This window comes from Corvus hawaiiensis, chromosome W (assembly GCF_020740725.1).
Source record: "Corvus hawaiiensis isolate bCorHaw1 chromosome W, bCorHaw1.pri.cur, whole genome shotgun sequence".
NCBI classification, from domain to species: Eukaryota; Metazoa; Chordata; class Aves; order Passeriformes; family Corvidae; genus Corvus; species Corvus hawaiiensis.
In genome coordinates this window covers 1,333,828-1,347,708 of record NC_063254.1, presented here as the reverse complement: position 1 = coordinate 1,347,708, position 13,881 = coordinate 1,333,828, and positions in this window count along the sequence as shown.

Sequence of the window (13,881 nt, the reverse complement as noted above, 5' to 3'; positions counted from 1 at the left end):
GCTCTGGTGTTAAGCATGTTAACAGAGTGTAAGGATTTGCTACCACAGGATAGAGATCCTCAATTATCTTGTTAACAGCCCGTAAATCCTGTACTACCTGGTACAACCCATCAGGTTTACGGACAAGCAAGATAGGAGTGTTAAAATCAGACTGGCACTCTTTTAACAGTCCTAACTGTAAGAATTTTTCAATTATTGGGCTAATTCTTTCTCTGTCTTCCTTTTTGAGGGGGTATTGTTTAATTCTAACTGGTTGTTTTCCCTCTTTGGGTTTGATCTGTATTGGGGTTGCATTTTTGGCTCTCCCAGGTACATCTGTAGCCCAGACTCCTGGGAACACTTGACTCGTTATCTCTTCTCTAATTTCCTCTGCAGAGCCTTTAATTGTTAATATTAGGCTCAGTATTTCCACGTACTGTTGGTTATTTTCCTCCAGAATAACTTCCCCATTCTTAAATGTAATGATTGCTTGTAATTGTTCCAATAGATCTCTTTTGAATTTCAACATCTCATACTAATGGGATCACTTGATCTGTTATTTCACTGTCTATGGATATTTCTCTTCTTTCAGTCTTGTTTGTCTGTTTGTTTTTTGTTTTGTTTTGTTTCTTTTTAATTTTAGTGAGTAAATTGCCCTCATCACATTCCGCACCTACAACTGAGATTGCAGAATGTGCTATAAATAGGAGAGGTGAGGAAAAGTTAAAATACTCTGTTGACATATGGCATGAGATTCAACAGTACATTAGTTTGATAGCTGGTAGAAGGCTTTTCTGTATTTTATTCATGTCTTATCTGCAGTCCATGGGTACCCCTCTTGGTTTAGGAAGGGGGATTCAATCATTTTTCATGTAGCATTTGCTTCTATTTTGTCAAGATTCTTTAATTGACTAATTAGAAAATCTAAAAAATTTAGCCATATTATAATAATTTTGAAGCTTTCTGAGGCAGAACTGGGAAGGTTAGTCCATATTTGTAGGATTTCAAATATGTATAAATTCTTATACCAACTCTCAGGATAGTATTGGTTGAGACAAATTATACATCTATAAGACCTTAGCTACAACACTTTTCAGAAAAAAAGACAAAACAAGTTCGACAAAAATTAAACTCAAGAATATGTAGAATGCTTTAACTTCTATTTGATCTCTCACCAAGTCACTTGCAATGAAAACACAAACAAATTACAAACATTAACAAACTGACAGTGCAAGCAATTATGGTGACACTTTAAATTTCATTGGTTTTCATACAGCTCCATCTCATGTGTTGGTAGATTACTGTAAAAGAAAAGTGAAAATTTGGCCCACTAGACCCATTATTTGAAAAGAAGTAAAACTTTTTGGGGCTAACAAAAAGTGATAGTGAAGCAATGGTTATCACATTTAGGTGTGATTTTGCTGCTTGCAGTTTCCTTGCTCTCAAATTGCTTTATCTTCGATGCCGGGATGTTTGACATTCTTAGAAAAGAGAAAAGAAACAAACTGCCTCAAAAAAAAAAAAAAAGAAAAATATGTCTGAGTGAAACAAGTTGTTAATTGCATTAACTTATTCAAGTGGTATTAATGCTGTAAAATATTACCGTGTCCCGCAGCCGTAGGGAGGAGGAGAGAAGATCCAGCAGGCAGGAATTGTGCAGCAAGATTGATTTATTTAATTATTTAAAAAACTCTTTTATAGACTTTTTTCTTCATAGTCTAATTGGACAAAGGAACAGCCACCCCTTGGGGGTGATTGGCTAGAATCCTAAAATATCCATTGTCAAAATATTTTTCTACTGTACTATAAACAAGACTTTTCAAGGTTGCAGGTGTTTCATTGTTTATAGAACTCTGCTACTATCTTCTGTGAGAGAGAAAAGTCTCTCACGGACTTAGAAAATAGCAAGAAAATCCTTGCTAGCAGCATTTTTGAATCTACAAAGTGGAGTTTTAGTTTTTATTCTATGAAGTGCTTGTTGCATCACTTTTGCTGTTTCCCACAGGTTTTCAGTGGGGTTTCCTCCAATTGATTCTTCAGCGGAGGGAGTGAGACTGCTTTTAAAAGTTTTGCAAGAGTTGCAGTCTGTGAATCAGGCATTTGAATTGCTTTTTCTTTTTTTTTTTTCTTTACTGGCCACTCAGGACAGACATTTGCTCCTAAAGTTTCTCTATAGCTGTCACGATCTGCTAATACAAGTGGGGGTCTTTTAGGGACCGAGGCTGAAGAGCTGGCCACAGTAACGACACATACATCAATACGATTTGAGCACTGTTCTCCCTTTATTCTTCAGCTATGCAAGCTTATATCTACTTTTGCAAAGATTCATGCCCAGTCCCTCTAGACAGCCTCTAATCAGCGGGGGAGATGACCAGTTTTTAACTTTGCCAAGGACTCTCAGGGCTGCCTGCAGCCAGGTGCTTTCCAGGCTTGCTTGCAGCCAGGGGCCAGTTCAGGGTTTTTTCCTCAGCAACCCTGGGTTGTCCAGTCTTTCCAGGGGTATCATATGCCCCTGTTCCACAAGGAATCCCTCTACACATCCCCCATTTTCTTTTTGGGCAACCCAGGCCTGGTCGATAATCTTTCGCAGCCCCGCTTTAATGCAAAAAAAAATTCACCCAAATACTATTAAGCCTAATAAAACTACAAATAGCAATCGGCAGCCTTCTACTACCAAGGTACGCAGCCATCCGGTGATACCCAGACCCTTAAGCCAATCTCCAATAGGGTTGTCTGTCTCCCGAAGGTTGTGCAGGCCCCTCTGGAGGTCGGAGAGGTGCTTGTGAATTGAGACAGAGTGGTCAGAAAGATTCATACAGCACATATCTTGGAAATCTTCACAGCCGTGGCTGTGGGCTAATAGTAGAAAATCAGTGGCTGCCCTATTTTGTAATACTGCATGCCTAACACTAGTAACATTTGCACTTAGCTCGTCAAGCATCTGCGAAGTTATGTTTAGCTCATCCCTCGCCCAGCAAGCAAGTTTATGTAATGTTGCGTGCGCCCTAGCTGCTGAAGCACCAGGTAAAAACATGGATGCTAGCCAAATTGTACTACGACTCCAAAAAACAGGCTCTTCAGTCCTTTCACATTTTGAGCTCATGGACTGAACGCCACACCCTGGTTTTAGTGCGGTGGGTGATATTTAAGAGTTGATGCAGGTTTGGGTGGAACAGGGTGAGTTTCCCTAAATAGCACGGTCCCCCATGTGGGCTGGCGGGAACCCCATTCCACACGTGGTCTCCGCATATTAAGAACGTACCACTGGGGAGGCATTTCGGGGCTTGACCCGTGAGGTTGATTCAGTAGTAAATTGCTTCGGACTCGTAGTTTCTCAGAAACCAGTCTGCAAGAGGGTCAACAGTGGCCCAAAGGCGCCTATTAACATTTAATTGACTGGTAGTGGGCAGCTCGAATGCCATGTAACCATCCCCAGTTTGGTTTGTGGAACCCAGTAGATCTAACGCTTCTGGTGTCCCCATGGTGACATTGATGCTTTTCAAGAATGCAGCTTGCCAGCAGGCACGCTGCTGCGCAGGCTTGAGTCCAATCAGCCCTGAACACTTGCCATTGCCTGTGGCGTTCCCTATCAGTGAGCTGTTGTCTAGCATCCCTCGGAAGTCTTGCGGGTTAAAATATGGGACCCCAATTAAGCAGGTGCGAAATGGGTTCCCTGGCGTGGCCAGGCTCAGACACATGGAGTCTTGCCCCGTTAAATTAGCTAGGGTGACCCATATGTTTTGTCTCTTTTGGATTGCTGTCAACATTGCGTGGGACCCTGCTAGGATGCTTACAAGAAGCAAACCTCTCAGAATGTTTGCGGGCCCAGCGCTGCTTTGTCGCTTCCCAGTGCTCGGGGGCCACCACATGCTGCTGCGGGACACAAACCTGTGTGCTACACTCTTGCCCTAACACTGCCACACTCTGTACTGCCTCCACTCGGTCTAAATGGGCGGACAGCCGATCAAAGATGTCCGCCAATACCCTTGTCTCAAGACAGTCAAAAACAATTCCCCACTCTACCTCTGTGTCTGGTGCTATACCCAAGAATTTACGCAACTCCCTTTCTTGATTCCGCCTTCGATCACGGTCCGCACAAGGTGGGCACGTATACCACCCGCTTTCTGACGTTAGCTTGTGTGTCCAGAGGGTCTGCCGACAACCACCGCAAGTCATTAGCAACCACCCAGGGCAGCCGCTACATTCGCCACAGGGTCTCGCTATTTCCCCCACTACAGAGTGGTGGACCTGGCAAGTTCTCAGCCCCCTCACTCAGCCACGTCTGCAGCCTCTCCCAAGGCTTCTCGGGACAGGGGTCCCAGAGTTCCAGCTGCTGTAGTAGTGGCGTTACTTTCCTCAGGAGCCGATGCTGACTGCGCCTTCTTGCTTCGGGATCTTGCATGCGTAGCACGGCACCACTTGCTGGGCACCCACAGCAGTCTCTCTGGAGAGGAAACACACATATATCCTTGGCCATTAAATAGCACTGGGCTGGGACCTTCTCACAACCCCGTTCGAGGGTTATGGTACAAAACACTTATTCCTGGAAGAGCTTGCTCAATTCCCCTACCAACTGTCTGATGATGGATTGCCACTGGAGGATCCTCCCTATCCCCGGCCAGAGAGAGGAAGTTCAGTGTCAACAGCACTGCTTAGCCGTTTACTTAGTTCCATCTCTTCTCCATTCTGTCGGCCCAGATATTCTTTTAGTGTACGATGGGCTCTCTTTACCACTGCCTGACAGGTGGGCGAGTGTGGGATCCTCGTGATATGTTCTACCCCCCACTGCTGCATAAATTTTGCTAGGCAACTGCTGGTGTATGCTGGCCCATTGTCCGTTTTGATCTTTTTGGGTACCCCCATTACTGCGAAGCAAGAGAGCAGATGCCGCTCCACATGCAATGCCTTCTCTCCTGTCTGAGCGGAAGCCCACAGGAAGTGTGAAAAAGTGTCAATTGCTACATGGACATAGCGCGGTCAGCTGAACTCAGGGACGTGAGTGACGTCCATTTGCCGGAGCTCGAGGGCTTTCAAACCCTTGGGGTTAAGTCCCACACCCAACCCAGGGCCGTGATGGCTACAGCGGGGACAAGCCCGCACTATGCCTTTCGCTTCTATCAGCGGGATCCTAAACTGTCTCTGCAGGGATTTTGCATTTTGGTGGAACAAATCATGGCTACATCTGGCTTGCTCAAAAGTGCTCGCAGGCAGGAGATGCACTATGGGGGCACAGGTCACTGCCTCATCTGCACGGGCATTGCCCTCTCCCAGCCCGATGTTCCACTGGCGGCTCTGAACGTGCAGGATACAGTAGGGGTGTTTCCGTTGTTGCAGGGTATGCCGCAATGTGATGAGCAGTCTGCCCAAATGTTCGTTGTTAGTACGCCGGATTTCTGCATCATGGATCCGTTGGGCTACTCCAACGACATATAGGGAATCGCTGACTACATTCACCAGTTCCTTCGACCACTGTTGTAAGGCTCATATCATGGCGCACAGTTCGAGTGTTTGCAAGCTGTCGGCCGGTTCTCCTGCTATGACATGAGTCTTCCTGCGGTCGTTCTCTTTCCACGCAGAGGCGGCCCGCTTCGTCTTCCTCCCCGCATCCGTGAACACCGTGTGCCCTAGTACCGGCTGTTCTACATTCAGCGGGCGGTCCAGCCTCTCATAGCACCCCAGCAACTGCGCCAGCCTTCCCTGTGGGCGCTTGTTATGGACCACGCTGGTGAATCCGAGCAGAGCTTCTTGCAGTGCCTCTGCATGGCGTAGCATCCACTCCAAGTCCCCTGTCCGGACCGGTATACTGATGTCCTCTGCCTCCTTGTCATCCAACTCCACCACTCGGTCGCGACTCTTTTGGATTAAAAGCGCCACCATCTCTACCCTGTACTGCAGTCTGAAGAATGGCTGAGTCGGTGGGAAGATCCATTCGAGAAGCCGGATGTCCTGCCCCTTTTTCTTTTGCCATTGGTGGATGATGGCATGTGAACCTGCTGCGCCGATCAGGGTGATGAGGATAGCGAGTGGGACTCCTTCTCTGCGTGACACCCATGCATGCCGTAGCTTATCTGCGACCTTGGCGAGAGCTGCTGCTTGGTCCGGGGAGCATTCTTGAGGTTCGGCAGCGTTCATCCCGTGCAGCCATGGCAGGAAGGGGGCGAGGTCGGTGTTCGTGATTCCCGCGACTCCGCGGACCCATTGCAGATCTCCTAGCAGCCGTTGCGCATCATGGAGCGTGGAGATTTCTGTGTTTAGCTCGATCTTTTGGGGCCTTATTTGCGATTCTGATATGAGCCAGCCCAGGCACTCCATGGTGCAGTCCGCTGGATGTTCTTGGGGGCGATCTCTAATGCAGTCTCATGCAGTTGCTCTCTGACCCATTGCATCTCTTTATCTGGGAACTCTTTAGCAGTAGCTATCAGGATGTCATCCACATAATGGTAGATGAGTGCTTCTACGTAGCGTTGTCGAATCGGACGTAGCGCCCAGTCAACATATAGCTGACACAGCGTGGGGGAATTTTTCATCGCCTGGAGTAGGACAACCCACTCGTAGTGCTTAGTAGGCTCACTGCGATTCTTTGTGGGCACTGTAAAGGCAAAACATTCTGTGTCCTTTGGATGCAGTGGGATTGTGAAAAAGCAGTATTTTAAGTCAATTACAGTGATTTGCCATCCCACTGGGATCATTGTAGGAGCTGGTAGCCCAGGTTGCAGCGCCCCCATAGTTTGCATGCACACATTCACTTGTGGAAGGTCGTGAAGGAGGCGCCATTTTCCTGACTTCATTGGGATCACAAAGATGGAGGTGTTCCATGGGCTGACCGAAGGCTTTATGTGTCCTGCCGCTAGCTGTTCTGCAACAAGCTGTTCTACTATCTTCAGCCTTTCGTCTGTTACCAGCCACTGCTTGACCCAGACAGGGTCATCTGTTAACCAGGTGAGAGCCCATATGGGCGGCTGATCGGCAGCAGCCGTCAGCATAAATGCTGATCTGTGGTGAGCACGAGGCCCAGCTTCGCAAGGATGTCACGTCCGATCAGGCCTTGCAGGGTCTGAGGCAGCTTCATAACATAGGGGCGACACACAATGGTTTGATTGTCCTCAAACTCTAGGGCAATTGGGGTTGCACTTACTTGGGGGATTTGTGTTCCCCCCACCCCTACCAGCGTGGCTGCTGGTTTTTCCAGTCCCCAACTAGGTGGCCATACAGCCTGGTTAATTATGGTAACGTCAACACCTGTGTTGAAAAGCGGCTGTATTTTGATGGCTTCTGCCCCCTTTCGCAGGATCACTTGCCTCTGAGGTCTTTGGGCCAGGTTCAATGTCCAAAACACATCGAACCCAGAGGACCCAAAAGCGTGGTCTCCGTGGACACTGTGACACTGTTGTTGCTGATTCCCCCGTTGGTCATTAGGGGAATGGGGACGATTTGGGCAATGCGAATGCCCTGCGGGATAGTCACGGGTGGTTGCAGCATGTAGGCCATGATCTTAATTTTGCCGGTGTAGTCGGCATCGATGACTCCAGGGAGCACCACTACTCCCTGCCGGCTGGTGTATGACTGCCCCACGAGTAGGCCACCCAGACGAGGGCCGTCTGATGACAGGGGACCCTTGGCTGTGGTCGGGATCAGGGTGATCTGGTGGTTCGTCAGCATGACTTCTATTGAGGTTGCCACGTCCACTCTGAGGCTCCCTCGGGTGGTTGGCTGGTTCTGGTGAAGGAAACCACCGGGGTTGCACTCGACTCGTGGCTCTTTGGGGTGCTCACTTGTGTCCTGGCGCGTGGCCTCACGACGCTGTGCTGGCCATTTCCCGCACGGTGGCATGCTATGGTGGCATGGGTGCCGGAATTGCAGTTGTGGCACCACACCATTTTCTGGCAAATGCGCCTCATGCGCCCCTCTTCACCGCATCGGAAACAGGCCACTCCACCTCTCTGGGGACCAGGAGGTGGGCCAGCAGCCTTTGCCCCCTTTTTACTTTGTGCCCCTCTGGTCAGCGCTGCGGCGATGACTTGTCCCTGTTTTTGCAGGACATTCTGCATCGTTGCGGCAAATGCAGCTGTTTGAGACGACTGCTCCGTATGGCTAGCACGCATGAGCATCTCGTCTACTCCTGCTCCCTGGGGCAGCGTGGCAAGAATTGTCTTAGTTTGCCTATTAGCATTTTCAAAGGCAAGGGTCTGGAACATTTGCTCTTGGAGCCCTTCAGAGAGCTCAGTTGCGTCCTTCAAGGCTGCTGACAGATGGTCAATGAACTGACCATATGGCTCTGACAGCCCCTGTCAGACTGCTGCATATGGAGGAGACTTCTTCTTTTCGGGTACTGACAACAAGGCTTTGTGGGCAAGAGATTGTGACAACTGATGAATGATTGAGGGCATGGTCAGCTGCGTCACCGTCGCTCCAAAAGCCCCGCTCCCAGTTAGCATGTCGGCTTGGATCACATACAGTGGGTCTTGCATATCACCTTGGTGTTTGCTAGCTTCTTCTTGTGCTAGCCACTTCCACGTTCTCTCCCAGAGCAGGAACTGTGAAGGGGTCAACAACAACTGTGTGATGCTGATGCAATCATTAGGACACAGGACATCTGCTGTAAAGATAAACGGCAGGATGCTCCTTGTAGCTTCGGACTGGAGGCCGTGCGTGGTGACCGATTGCTTCGCTTGCTGCAAGATTTTCGAGTCATGGGGCTCCCACCTTGCGGTGTCCCCCTGTATCAGTACAGGGCAGGCTAGGGCATCTACGGCTTGCCAATCTCCTTCAATGATTGTGTTACAGACAACTCCATTCCATCTCCTTCGCAATGGATCAGTCCTCACCTTCGGGGCTGACGGAGGCAATGGGTGCACCTCCTCTTGCTAGGAGGGAAGGGCCGTAGGCCCTGTGCCCGGTTCTACCAACGGGAATGGAGGAGTTCTGGTGGCCGTCTTGACCGGTGGGTCCACGGGACACCAAGGTGCTGATGGTGTGATTTCGCAAGCCATAGACTCCAGCGCATCCTGACGCGTAGACAATTCAGCAAGCTTCTTCACTACTTCATGCATCATCTCTCGGTGCTTCTCCTCCTCTTGCCAAAGCAGACCTTTTCTGGTTCCCAGATCCCACCTTAGCGCAGGCTTCGACCATGTCTGTTACCTCAGGATCCCCTGGCAAAGCATCTATGATTTTTCTGCACTCCTCGTTTGCGTTATCCCTCACTAACTGCCTTAACAACAACTGTCTTAACCCGTCATCCTCAACCTGCTTCTCGAGAGAAGCAGCAACTTTCTCTACAAAAGAAAGGAATGACTCTGATTTCCCTTGAACTATTTCAGTATATCGCTTTCTAGGCGCAGACAACTCTATGGTTTGCCACAGGGCAGCCATGCCAACCTGTTGAGCTTGCTGCAGGACGCTAGAGGACAAAGTACCCTTTAGGCTGGGATCAGAGAAGGGACCAGACCCCATCAAAGCATCCATTCCTGCTGTCCGTCTAGGATCGGTAGCAGGGAGCTGCATATTTGCTAATGCAGCCTTGCCGGACAGCTTTCTCCAGGTTTTCTCAAAAACTGTAAATTGTACAGGTTGAAATAGAATTTGACCTAAGTGTCTGATATCAAATGGAGCAAGCAAATCTGTATTTATCACCCTTATTATCTGCATACCCTCAGCAGAACCTAGCCCATATTGTGCCACCTTGGATTTCAGATCCTGTGCAACCTTCCAAGCAATCACCTTATGCTTATCACGCTCCCCTGAATCTGGGAGAGCCTTATACACTGGGAAAGCTTGGATCTCCCCTTTTGGGGAGTCACTACCATCCTGAACTTCTGGCACAGCCTGTGGATGGCATGTAACAGCATCTCTATTACCCCCAGAATCCTCAAATCTATTTGGCATTCCAAGTGTTTCCAATAACCTCCAGTCACCCTCCTCCAACACCCGCATCTTAACAGACTCTAAGAAGCGATTGTAGTGGGTCGGACCCACTATTACCATGCAGTCCTGAAAGGTCCAGGGGTGAGACCGGCGCAGCCTTTTTCTTCTCCGCGTGGCTACAGCCGCCTGACGACCTGGGGCCAGAACCTCATCTGCCTCGCTACCTGACGATGAGTCATCAGGCAAAGGCAACTCTGAGACACTGGGAGCGAAGAGGTGGACGGAGAGGGGCACTTTGGCTAAGTTCGCTAGAGCCAGAACAGACAGTACAGACTGCAGCTGGCTGTGCTGCAGTTTGAACAGCAGCCTCTTTACGGGATGCCGTCTCAGCCAGTCCCGACCAAACCGGTACTGGAGCTGCTGCCGCCATCTCTGGGGCTACAGCCGTGCCCGGCGCTGCGCTTGTCTCTTGTTCCGCGGCAGCGTTCGGCGCCATCGCTGGCCCTTGTGCTGCAGCCGTGCTCGGCGCCGCGCTCATCACTTGCTCCCTGGCCGCGTTCGGTGCCGCTGCCCCCGGCCGCCTCTCTGCAGCTGCCGCCGCTTCCGGGTTTTCCCGCAGCAGCGCTACTTCCGGGTTCGCCACAGGCCACGCCGCTCCTTGATTTGGAGCTGTTATCTGCAGCAGCTGTTTTTGCAAGCTGGGCAGTTCCTCCAGCTGCTGGGATATGTTCGGTAACTGTCAGCAAAGGCAGATGCTGTATTAAAAGGTCGATGGCTCGGTTCTGCAGAGGTGCAGAACAGTCCAGCGCCAAGGAGGGCAGCGGACCACATCCAGGCAGTCTCGGTGCAGTCACGCCCGGCGCTACACTGGCTAAGAAGTTAGATCCAGGCAATTTTGGCTCTGTTGGTGCATACGCAAACAGGCTAGGAGCTGCTCTGGGGGTCCAATTCGCTAAGCCGCTAATTCGCGGCCCTGGATAAGCCGTGGCTGCCGCCAAGCTGAGTGGTAAGGCATACTGCGCGCCCTCCCGCTGCCCTGACACCCGCGCCTCTGCCGGCGTGGGGTCCCTGGCAGCCGTGGAGTCCTGCGATTGTGCAGGGTGAGGCGGTGCAGGCTCTGCCTGTGGAGCAGAGGGAGTTTTTTCGGATCTACCATCATTTGCCCCGGAAGCCCGGTCACTGGGGTCCTCCTCGGACATTCCTCCATCACTCATCACCGAAACAGACGAGCCAGCTCGGCTGCTACAGTCAAGGTCGATCAGCAGCATAAATAACGAACGCCAGGTCTGGTATAATTCTAACACTGATGGGTCCCCAGACAGGAGTTCATGCTGGACAGCACAGCCAAGCTCCTGCCATACGGCAAAGTCCAGGGCAGTATCTCTGTCCATGGAAATCCCTTTTAAGGTATCCCAGTCGAATAATTCCCGAACTGAGTTCTCAGGAAGGGAGGTTTGCAATATGCTAAACACACCTTTCCAGACCAGTACGACAGCGTCGGTTTGTGAGCCGCTGTTCGCCATTTCTCAGTCCTGTCGGACTTCCCGGTCCCGGGGGGGGGGGGAAGGGGAACAGCGTACCTCTAGAGAAATTCGGCTTGGCTCACAGCGTGCAGGACACGTCAGAGAGTGCAGATCACGTCAGGCAGCACCAAATATTACCGCAGGCCTGGACCCTAGGGTATATCACCGTGTCCTGCAGCCATAGGGAGGAGGAGGAGAGAAGATCCAGCAGGCAGGAATTGTGCAGCAAGATTGATTGATTTAATTATTTTACAAACTCTTTATAGACTTTTTTCTTCATAGTCTAATTGGACAAAGGATCAGCCACCCCTTGGGGGTGATTGGCCAAAATCCTAAAACATCCATTGTCAAAATATTTTTCTACTATACCATAAACAAGACTTTTCAAGGTTGCAGGTGGCTTGGTTGTTTACATACTCTGCTACCTCTTCTGTGAGAGAGAAAAGTCTCTCATGGACTTAGAAAATAGCAAGAAAATCCTTGCTAGCAGCATTTTTGTATCTACAGGACTGCTCTTTTCTCCTCTGCTCGCCTGCGCCCCGCCCCCCAGAGTCAGGAGGCTCTGCTTCCGCCTTTGCTACCAGTTCTCCCTCAGGCTTCTGCGGGGTAACTTCCTTCCCTGCCAGGTCCAGCTGCTCCCGCAGCGAGCGTATGGGTGCTGATGTCCCCTTCATCGGTCAACCCGCGGTCAGCCCGAAGAATCGTGCAACCCTGGACTCCGCCCTGGCCTCTGGCCGCCGCTCTGTGAGACCCCCTCTCTGTTTCTTTCCCGGGGCTGCCACCCCCCAGCGCCTCCATGGCTGCCACAGCCACCTTCCTCTCTTCTTTCATTTCTGCGAGGGTATTAGTCACAGCTCTCCATGTTAATCCGAGAGCTTTTGCTTCTTTACCTTCCTTTCCACCCTCACTTGTCGACTGCCACAGTCTGGTTCCAATTTCCCACCACTCTTCGGTCGAAAACAAAAGCGAAGTGCATTTCAAAAACCCTGTTTCCTGGGCCCACGTAATTAGGGCATAGAGATCTTGATCTTTTACAGTCTCGCCTCTCTTAGAGAGGATACTGTCTTGGAGACGAGTTGCAGCTTCGTATTCCATAGCTGTCTTACCTGCCGGGGTCTCTCGGCCACGCGAGCTCCGGTCTCCGGCACCACTCAGCTTTTTTCCTGGGACACTCCCGCTCCAGCTCTCCAGGCTCCTCACCGTCGGTGCGATGATTCGGAGTCTTGCCGCGTTTAGGCAAACTGCATTTAAGTGAAAACAAACCACATTCAAGCGAAACGCATTTAAGCGAAAAACAAACCGGATCTAAGTGAAACTCATTTAAGGGAAACAATCACTCGAGTCCCTGCTCGGGTGCCAGGTGAAAGGGACCGGATAAACAACACGTACACCGATACGATTTAAGCATCGTTCTCCCTTTATTCTTCAACTATGCAAGCTTATATCTACCTTTGCAAAGATTCATGCCCAGTCCCTCTAGACAGCCTCTAATCAGCGGGGGAGACGTATTACAGCTGGTGGAGGGGTCCGAGGCTGTGACCCAGGAAGAGGTGACCGGTCCAGGGAGATGGTCCCAAAAGGAATCGCCTTCCCGAGGCCCGGTGTCTTCCTCTCAGCTGCTGGCAGAGGAGCCCTTGCAGAAGCTATCAGCTCTTTAGTGATTATCAGCTCGTGATTTCAGCTCAGCTCTGCAGGGCAGCCTCTAGGCCAAACCAGACCAGAGAGAGAGAGACGAAAGGACCCGTATGGCTGGTTCCGCACGAAGGTAGCTTTATTGTGGGTTCCCTCCGGCGAAGGGGAAGGCCAGGGATGAGCTCTCTTCCTCTACAGAGGCGAACTGGTCTTTTATAGGGATACAGGGGATCAGCAAGGGGACCAATGGATTACAGAGGGTCTGGGATAGACCAATGGGTTACAGAACGATCTGCATAGGGTCTCCCAAAGGATTATGGGTCTACTTTTCCTCACCATGACTCAAAAGTCCTTTCCAGGGAGTCCTGCTGGGTGATTGCGAAATCTCTTATCTCAGCAGACATCCCTCCAGGGCAGTGGCTGGGCATATCCCACAACTCCCCCTTCGGTATTTATTAAAGAAGCATTCTCAGCAGCCTTTCTGCAGCAACGTAGGAGGCAAGAGAACAAAAGTAACACAATAATAATTACAATGAATACCCACAACTAACCACATAGGTTAGCAAGCATAGTCCCGGAAGGGATGTCCTTGCTAAGGGGTGCTTACAGTTTCCTCTGGGAACTGATAGAACCTATCAGCTGGCCAGTTTGAATATGGACAATTCTCTAAGCCACTTAAAGTTGTGACCACCTCTGTGATCCACATTTAAGAATAGGCAAACTCCCCCTCCAAGCTCTCTCGTTTCCGGCACTGGGACAGGTGGCTGCAGGGCCCGAGCAGGGCCCAGTGGGCCCGGCCAGGCCCTGCTTGGGCCAGGCCGGGCCGGGCCACGGCCATCCTGAAGCCATGGACCTGTTCCAGCCATGGAACCCCCCCCCACTG